This window comes from Benincasa hispida, chromosome 1 (assembly GCF_027475165.1).
Source record: "Benincasa hispida cultivar pf3 chromosome 1, pf3_genome.v1.1, whole genome shotgun sequence".
Classification (NCBI taxonomy): Eukaryota; Viridiplantae; Streptophyta; class Magnoliopsida; order Cucurbitales; family Cucurbitaceae; genus Benincasa; species Benincasa hispida.
In genome coordinates, this window is record NC_143478.1 from 19,644,511 (window position 1) to 19,654,604 (window position 10,094).

A 10,094-nucleotide genomic window follows, 5' to 3' on the forward strand; every position below is an offset into this window, starting at 1 on the left:
TGGCACAAAATCCAAATTGAAATTTGTTTATGTGTGAACAAAATTTTACGGGAAGATTATTTGTGTGATTAGAGGTTGTTTTCTTAATTGAGTTTTTTTATTTATTCACGTACTTTTGTTTCTTTTGTTTGAAGGTGAATTTTCTTCTGAGTTAAAGCTCTTCGAAGATATGTAGTTTTTTTTTTTTTTTGGTACTACCTTTATTATTCTTGCTTTTTAATTTTTAGTGAAACTTTGTTGTTGAGAGATTTAAAGGGTGATTTGGATGCTATTAAAGAATGTTTTTACATAGGATATCTGAATTCATTTTGTATTTTTGTTTTGTTTGGAGAACGGTTGTATAATCACATTGTATGTGTTTGAAGTGAGGTTTAGAGGCTACTTTGTGTGTTCAAAGTGTGATAGTTTAAAGTCATTATGTGAGCTGGCTCAGTGGTATTGGAACGGAGGTTCAATTCCCCACAACTTAGTTGTTGTACTAAAATATGTTTATTTTAGATGATGTGTGTAATTAAATTATAATATTTATACTATTATTGTGTCTATTAAACATTAGAAAACTACATGATTTGTGTGATTCTATCCTTAGCTTGATTTTATTCTTGGTTAAGCTTCTCAAAAATTTGTAGACTCTTGCACTGCGTTGAACATATATGATTATTCTAATTATTATGGAATGTTGAAAGTTATATATATTTTGCACATATATTTTTTTTATAATTAATATTTTAGACTAACTTATGATTGATACTAAAAAAGGGATTAATCTTTTTATGTCGATGGTGAATATGTTTAAATTTAATATTTAATTTTTGATATGTTTGAGAATACATTACTTGTGTTTAAAAATAATGATATGTGTATTTTTATGGGACTAAAATAGAACTCGTTGGTGGCAATATTCCATTTTTTTTTTGGAAAAATACATTTTGGAGACTAAACCATATTGTTGATAACAATGCTCAAACCTTGTTGGAAACCTATTTTTGTTATAGTGAATTAAAAATTTTATAAATATATTTTAATATAGTACGTGGTTCTTATTTGTTTAATTCCATGGTTTATATATAAATTTTCACCACAAGTTTGGTTAGGGATAATGTTTTTAGAAAATGTCTAATAAGAATATTAATTTTTTTAATATTATTATAATTTGCAACGAAACGTAAAATGTTGCAAGATTATTTCGTATAATGCAAGGAACAACAAAATTCGCAACTTGCGACATATCGAATAAACGTTGAATCCTGCGACATCTTAAAGAAACATCGCATACTGTGACATTTAAAGGATTTGTCGCATCTTGCAACTTTTTTTTTTTGTAAAACATTGCAGAAACCTTTCGACGACTAAACTTTAGAGGTGAATGCATGCAACAAGAAGTTTTCGTCGTTGAATATTTTTTGCTGACAAAAAAAAAAAAGATTCAAAGATAAATTATTTTCATTCCTAAAGTAGTATTTCTTGTAGTATTAGACTCTTAGTTACGATTTCCTTTAAGAATTGTCGATGTAGCAATTCAGTTCATTTTGTAGAATCAAAATTTACAGAAGTCTACACATGAGTGAGGATTGATGTATGAATTATCTAAATTGATTCGCGTATATGTAGCTTTAAGAATTTAATTGATATAAATATAAGTTTCACGCAATTATTGTATAATTTGATACACCTATAAAAATTCAAATTTTAAATTTATATAATTAGTAGTTGATAATTTTAATTAATTAATAAATCTCCTAGAGAGTTTTAGAGTATAAATTGATATTTTTTTTTCCAAATATTTATAAACAAAAATCATAGTGGAAATTGAAACAGAGAGAAGGGTATTCCGGTATTAATACAAATTTTTTATCATAGCAATAACCTAAAAACCCTATTATCGATAAGATCCAACTAAAAATTGATTTAGAAAAAAAAAAATAATAATAATAATGAGATTACAAATATGCAAAGGTCGGCGTGCAAGGCATGTGTGGCGGCTAAAGAGAATAGTTTTGCCCACAAATCCAAGTGTCGCACATGGAAACGCAATATGGGGCCGACATGTCGGAAAACTCAAATGAAGCCGTACTACGAAGCCAAGAAACCCTACATTTCTGCCGCCGTGTGGGGCCGTCGCCGGTGGCTGTCGGACGCCACTGCGGTGGCGCTGGATGATGAGAAAGAATGTGTGCTTATTACTTTGGCCTTTTATAATTGCTTAGTGTGAGAGTGTGTTCCTCTCTCTATTATATAATTTGTTATTTAAAAAGTTTTTAATAAAATATTATTTTGGTCTCCGACGTTTCAAAGGCTTAATTTTAGTTTATATACTCTTAATAAATCTTAAAGTTAGTTTTCTAAAATTATTTTTTTTATCAAAATCGTACAAATAATAATAATAATAATTTTCAGGTTAGAAATATCACATACAAATATATTTACAAAATTTGTAGAGAAGGTACTATGGATAATAAAAGATTTTAAAAAATAACAATAAATAATGACCAAAATTATATTTTAACCCAAAAAAAATTCAGAAGGATTTACTTCAAAGGGGAGATTTTGGGGTTAGACTGGTATTATTGTCAAAAAGAACTTTGGATGAGACTATCTAAGCAAAAAATGTATTTGATTGTGTAAGAAAGTTGTTGACTGAAAAAAAAACTCAAATTTTGTAGAAGTAAAATAGTTTTCTACTATTTTAGAATAAAGATCTAGGAATAGTATGAAATTAGATTCAAACTTGGAAATGACAAGATTTGGTGATTGGACTTTGGGAAAGTAACTAAAGTAAAAAAAATCAGGATGGTAAATACCACGAACTAACAGATATTAAATGATATACTGAGTCATTTAGAGAGACAATGCATAATGAGAAAGATAAATCTACTAATGAAAAGGAAAACAACTACAACGATATAATTATCTGTAGATATTTGCTATCACAATGACACTCGTTAAGCTTTACACTTTGATATAACACTTAGGTTCCCTTTAAATGTGAGACTCCCTCTCAATATATCTTAGGCTCCCCCTAAGATGGTGTACATTTGTGGAACACTACCTAGGCTCTCCTAAGTAGGAGACATCTTCTCTCAACTTAGTTTATCTTTCATGCTTGGACTGGAGATCTCCTTCATTTTAACAAAAAGAAATGCGATAGGAGAACAAGAAAAAGAAGGCCATTGGAGAGATAATTGGTGCAAGAGAAAACCCTAGCTTTTGCATATATTTATGAGAATCAGAAGTATAATATATATAAAAGCTAGGAGGAAAAAAACTTGTCCTAAAGAAGATAATTCCTCATGTAACAGAAAGAATAAAGAATAACAAATTTTGTTAATATTGGACCCTTATAACATGAGCTTACATTGAGAAAAAATAAACATAAAAGGGGCTAGATCAATGGGCTTCCTTAACACCCCTATAAACTGATGGCAGGTGCAGCGACAATAGTTAGCTTGCTCTTTGGTGTGGAAAAGCTGGCAACTGACAAAGGTTTGGTAAGAGCATCAGCTATTTGTTCAGATGCATACAAGAAGGTGTCGAATCTAAATCTTCTACTTGAAAACCAGATCACAAACATAATATATCAAGTTCAACATGTTTTGTCTTAGATTATAAGACAAGATTCACACTTAAATGCACTATACTGATATTTTCACACCAAAAATAGGAGGATGAGATAAATCAATAAAAGGTTTCGTTAAAAAGGAACGAATCCATACCATTTTAGTAGCCACAAAGGCAAGACACCAATATTCGACCTCCATGCTGGAATAAGATATAATTGATTATTTCTTGGAATCCCAAGTAACTAGGATCTCACCAAAGAAAACACAAAACCCATAAGTAAATTTTTTATCATCAGGATTCGATGGCCAATCAACATCAACAAAAGCATAGAGCGTTAAAGTAGTGTTTGTAAACAATAAGCCATGAGATAAAGTACTCTGCAAATAACACTAGATACGTTTAACCAATTACCAGTGGAGAATAATTCGTGAATGCATGAATTGACATGCTTTGTTAATACTATAAGAGATTTCCAGATGTGTAAGAGTAACATATTGTAAAGCATCAACAACACTTCTATACATATGAGGATCATCAAATTTCTCACCTTGATGAGCAAACGGTATAGGATTGTTTACCATAGGAGTGATGATTAGTTTAGCCTCAGCCATCTGAATACGATGTAATAGATCCAAAATGTAATTAGATTGAGAAAGAAGATACCTCCATATGTGTAGGATAAGAGACCTTAATCCCAAGAAAATAGTTAAGCTGACCAAGGTCTTTCGAGGAAAAAGTGGAAAGCAAAGATTGAACTAAACCATCCAACTCATGAGAGGAGCTAATCATAACAATAATATCATCAACATAGATTAAAACATAACAACAACCAATAAAGTTAACACGAAACAGTAGAAAAGTGTAAGCATGGGAAGTTCGAAACCCAAGATGATGTAAGCATGAACTCAACTACTCATACGAGGCACGGGAGGGGGGGGGGGGAGGGGGGGTGGCGCTGTTTCAAGCCATAAAGTGCTTTCTTTATATAACAAACCAAGGGTTGAGAACCAGAGACTTTAAAACTTGGGGGTTGTTTCCATGTAAGCAAACTCTTAAAGATAACCATGAAGAAAAGCGTTAGTAACATCAAGCTAACAAATAGTCCATCATTTCATAAGAGCAAGGGTTAAGAGAATCCAAATAGTGACAGACTTAACAATAGGATTGAATGTCTTACTATAATCAATATTAGGAGTTTGATGAAATCCTTGGCTACTAACCAAGCCTTATATCTAAAAAAGAGCCATCCGAGTTTTTTTAATTTCAAACACCCATTTACGACCAACAATCATTTTATCACTAGGCTTAAGAGCTAACATTCAAGTCCTATTTTTCAACAAAACATTATACTCATCCTCCATGGCTTTCTTCCAGTGAGGGTGTTTGAGAGCTTCCTTAACATCACAAGGTTCATGTTGAGTATAGTCAATAAGGTAACCTTTAGGTTTGAAAATACCACATTTACTTCTAGTCATCATAGGATGCATGGATACCACGGGTGTAGTAGCAATAGAAGGGGCAAAAGCTATAGGAGCAACATTCCCATTATGCTCAACATGGAAAGGAGAAGATGCATCATTTGTAAAGAGTATAGAGGATATATCATTGTTAGAAAGGGAGAAATCAGTAGCAATAGCACCCTGTAGTTGTCACGATAACCTACATCTAGAGGATACACATTAGTGGACTTAGATTCTCAGAATTAGAATAAACTAAAACAGAGTTAGATCGATGATTATTATGGTTCCATGAGCGTTAATCAAGAATAGATGATATAGGAGAAACAAATGTTGTCTTAGATATATATGAGGTTGAAGTGTGGGAAGTGGAGGATGATACATATGGAAAAGAAAATTCATCGAATAAGACATGACGAGAAATATATAGACAACCATCAGAAGTTATAACCCTTGTGTGAGTTATTATAACCAATGAATGTACAAGAAACGGAGCGAAGAGATAGTTTGTGAGTTTGATAAGGGCACAAATACGAAAAGCATTTACAACCAAAAGTTCGAAGGGAAGCATAATTTGGCTTAAGACCAAAAATATTTTCTAAGGGACTAACACGATTAAGAACAAACGTATGGAGTTGATTTATGAGAAAACAAATTTAGAAAAAAACTTCATCCCAAAACTTCAGAGACAAAGAAGCTTGGGATAAAAGCGTGAGTCCCTTGTCCATTGTATGTCTATTTTTTCTTTCAATGATGCCATTTTGTTGGGATATCTGGGGATAAGTACTACGATGTTCTATGTCATGTTGTGTTAAAAAAGGAATGAAAGGTTTAAACTCCCCATGTTTGAAGTCTTAATAGAGAGTGACCCAACAATTTTTCAACTAGAATTTTAAACTTCATGAAAAAAGCATTAGATTTGGACTGAAGAAAGCAAATCCATGTATATCTACTATAAACGTCCAAGAAGCTAATGTAATATCGAAACCCAATGCGAGATAAAGTATGATAGGGTCCCAAAGATCAAAGACAACAAGTTACAATGGTTGAGTATATATAGCAACATAAGATGTAAAAGAAAGAGCATGATGTTTACCCAAAGCACGAGCATCACAAAAGCTTATTTTATTCAAACTTCCATTTGAATGCTTGAAATTTTTAAGAACAAATTGAATAACAAAAAAATGAGGATGACCTAACCGCCTATGCCAAATATAAAAAATATTAGAAGAAACATTAATAAAAGATAAAGTAGAGACCGTGCACAACACTTGAGAAGGGAGAGATGGTGAGACAGATATCAGGGAGGTAAAAGAAGACAGAGATAATTAAAATGATATAGACCATCATGGAACAGCCCCTAGAGAAGAATTTGGTCAGTAAGATGATCCTTCACATAACAAAAAGTAGGGTGAAACTCAAAATAAATGTTATTATCTTATGCAAATTGAGAAACAATAATTAGATTTTTTGTAATTAAAGAAACATGAAGTAGATTATTTATATGTAAGGACCGATTGGATAAATTTAAGGAAAGAAAAGCAGAACCATAGTGAAGAATTGGCAAACCTAATTCATTTGTTGCATAGATCTGATTTTCGCCTTCATATTCGATCCAGTAGATAGGTTATTAAGGTTGTTTGTTAGATGATTTGTAGCATCGGAGTTAGGATACCAGTTGCTATCCACATTCAGATCATGGGTCAAGCATAGCCAACATAGGAGAGAAATTATTTGTAGAAGTCGGAGAGACATTATTATTAGAACAACCTGATGATGACAAGGTTGCTCAAGGAGTAAGGTATCGAATAAAGCATCTGTCTGCAGTATGCCCAAATTTAGTACAAATTTAGCATTGAGGTTTGTTTCGACCACCTCCACGACCCCTCCAACTATTGGGACCAAATTGATGAAAAGCATTTATTTTCACAGACTGTTCGCCATCTTTTTCTGAGTTATGTGACATAAAATTAGCTGATGACAAAGCTCCTCCAAGACTAATCTTACTTTCATTTCTAGATTCATGAGTAAACAATAAAGAGGTGATATCTTGGATAAAGGGGGAATCAATTCTAGCAAAAATAACAAAGATATGGATTCATAATCAGAACCTAACCCAACCAGAATGTATGATATGTAATCATCCTTGAATATAAGCTTACCAAGGATGCAAGAGCATCCACACATTGTTGAATCTTCATGAAATATTCTTTTAGAGGCATAGCTTCCTTCTTCATGTTGTGAAGTTTGCTTTTGAACTGCATAGCTTAAGTAAGACATCGGGCAAAGTAGATACCTTGAACGGTGGCCCAAATATCTTTGGTCGAACAACAACTCAACATTTGATTTAACACATCTTTGTTCATCGATCTAAGCAGCCATGAGAAAATAAGGTGATCCTGACGCTTCCATTTTTTATACGCAGGATTGGGAATCTGAATTCGAGCGGATGAGGACGAAGTCGTATTTGTTTCTTCTTCGTTGGTGAGAAATTCAAAAGGAGGTTTCAATTGGACGTACTGTTCAAGATCATACCCTTCTAAAGAAGTTGTAATATGAAATTTCTAGAGAATAAAGTTATCATCACTAAGCTTGACAATGAAAATCTTGTTACTCGACCCAAACATCTGTGAAAAAGATGAAGTCGACTTTATTGAAGAAAAATAAACATAAAAGGGGCCAATGTAGGCTTCCTTAACACTTCCCTCTATAAACTTAGGCTTTCCCTAAGTTAGAGAATCCCTCTCTTGATTCAGAATCACTTAATCTGTTTTCACAGTGTAAGAAACAACACTCACAGATAAACAACCTTTGCAAAGAAGGATACATCAATACAATGGCTCTAGCGACTCTAACACCCTCATATGCTCATAGATTACTTTTCACTTTCTTTGAATCGCTAACCCTCATAATTCTTCCTCTCATCCTTTAAATACACAGCGAAACAATGAAGGAAAACTTAAAGAATATTCTAAGAACCACCAAGAAGGAAACAATCACAAAGAGAAATACGCAGTGCAAGTCTTCTTGATATGGAAACTCAGAGATATATAGAATTTACACCTTGACACACAACAGCCTGCCAGAACTCACACATGTTAAGACATTTTGATCGACATTTCTAAGTAAACAACGCAACATAACTAAACAAACATTGTCAATCATAGCTCTAACATAAAGTATAGATTAGCATAGAATTATATAATTGGAAAGAGATGAGTAAAATCCATTAACTCACATATGCTAATGTTAGTGTCAATTTCACAGTTTTGAACTATTGCAAATCTTGATCTATGAACTATGCACACTTGAAGTTCATAATTTTAGAATAACATTCTCGGTATTGTTCCTTAATCTTTATCTTGTACCAACGTATTTTGGGTATTGTTTCTCATTGCACAAAAAAACTTTGTTAGTGTCACCTCAACAATTTTTGTCAAGTGCAAGGATATAAATAGGAATGCATAATTCGTCCTATGATAGAGGTATGTCATATCGACTCATAGATCAAGGAGTGTTGGTTTTGGTTAAGTAGGTTGGATTATGATTGAGCATGCTAGATCTAGACATTTTCAAATAAGATTGAACAAATATTTTCTTATACATCAATAATTTAACGTTCAACTTATAAGTAATCTACCATAATAATAATAATTAATGAAATATATAACTTAATTGATTAAGACTTTAAATTCTTTATAAAAAAAAAAAAAGAAAAAAAAAGCCCAATCTAGATAAGAAACTGTTTGAGAGAGAAAAGAGATTGGTGGGGTTGGCATGCATCAAGAAGGGGTGGGATGGTGCTCATAATGTGGTGTTGCCTATGCCACCCACACACCAATACACACATTCCCTTCTTCATCCTACACTGTACATCATTTTTCCTTTAAAAATAAATATTTGGATGCATTTGAAGTTGGACCATCAAATATTCAATCAAAAGTTACCCTTACCATATATCATGTAGAAAATTTTTCTTTTTCTAAAAAGGATATTTTAAAATATTTTATCTCCATTATAATTGAAGACATGCATGAAGATAGATGTAAACTTGACTACACCTAAGTATTACTCTCTCTAAAACTCCATAACCTTTTTCTTCTAAACTCTTTTTCTTTCATCATTTTCTCTCTTTCTTTAACCATTTTATCACTCACTTTCTGCATTCTCTGTCTCATATTACCTATCTGTTTCAATCATACCCTCCCTTCTCTTCCTCCTCCATTACTAAACAACCTCCATCATCATTCCCTTAATCTTCTGACACTTCTCTTCATTTACAAAAAAACTAACACTAAACACATCATTCATCTCAACTTTAAACTTATGGGTTTTCATTTAATAACAAATTAACAGATGGCAACAATGACGGTGTTTTAGTGTCAGGCCTCATTCTTCCCTTTCTTTGTTGCTCTGTTTTTGCTCACTTGATACATAAAAGCTCAGATAAACGCTGCTATTTAAGTGATTGGTTAATCTTAATAATTTCTAACATGTATGAGAAATTGAGAGCGTCTAGTTTTGTAGCCTATTATTATGTCCAAAGCCTGGGAAGCTGTCGTGCTGTTTCTCAATAATCTAAAATGTCTAAAACTTGACCTTCTGTCTGAAACCTGCATTCGAAACTCCTAGTTTCTTTGGTCCCCAATTTCTTGGCCAATTTCCAGAAATTTTTCATCATCTTGTCTCCATCCGTATCATTAATCCATGATAGTGAAACCTCCCAAAGAATAGAAAAGTTCAACTATTTTTTATCTTTGTAGTGTCTCAGAAACTTAGAAAGAAAAGCAGAGAATTACCCAAAAAGTCACAAAGATTGTTCTTTTATGACTTGTTTAACCTCTAATGAAGATAATTAAAGTACCCAAATAGCAAATTTTGAGAAAGAGAGAGAAAAAAAGATGCTTTTGTGTTGAATAATTTTTACCATACATGCTCTGTTTTGAAAGATTTCAAAAGCAGAGACTTTGTGGCATTACCAACGACATATTTCATTATGTCTTCCAATTATGACTCTTTGTTGCCTCACCAGCATGCCTTTCTCTCTCTCTCTCTCTCTCTCTATCTCTTCTTTCT

At 32.5% G+C, this 10,094-nt stretch overlaps 1 pseudogene; it reads right to left on the bottom strand.

Annotated features, from left to right (window-relative positions):
• Positions 1–3,779: 3,779 nt before the first annotated feature.
• LOC150038311 (uncharacterized) lies at positions 3,780–7,645 on the bottom strand (annotated as a pseudogene).
• Positions 7,646–10,094: the final 2,449 nt, after the last annotated feature.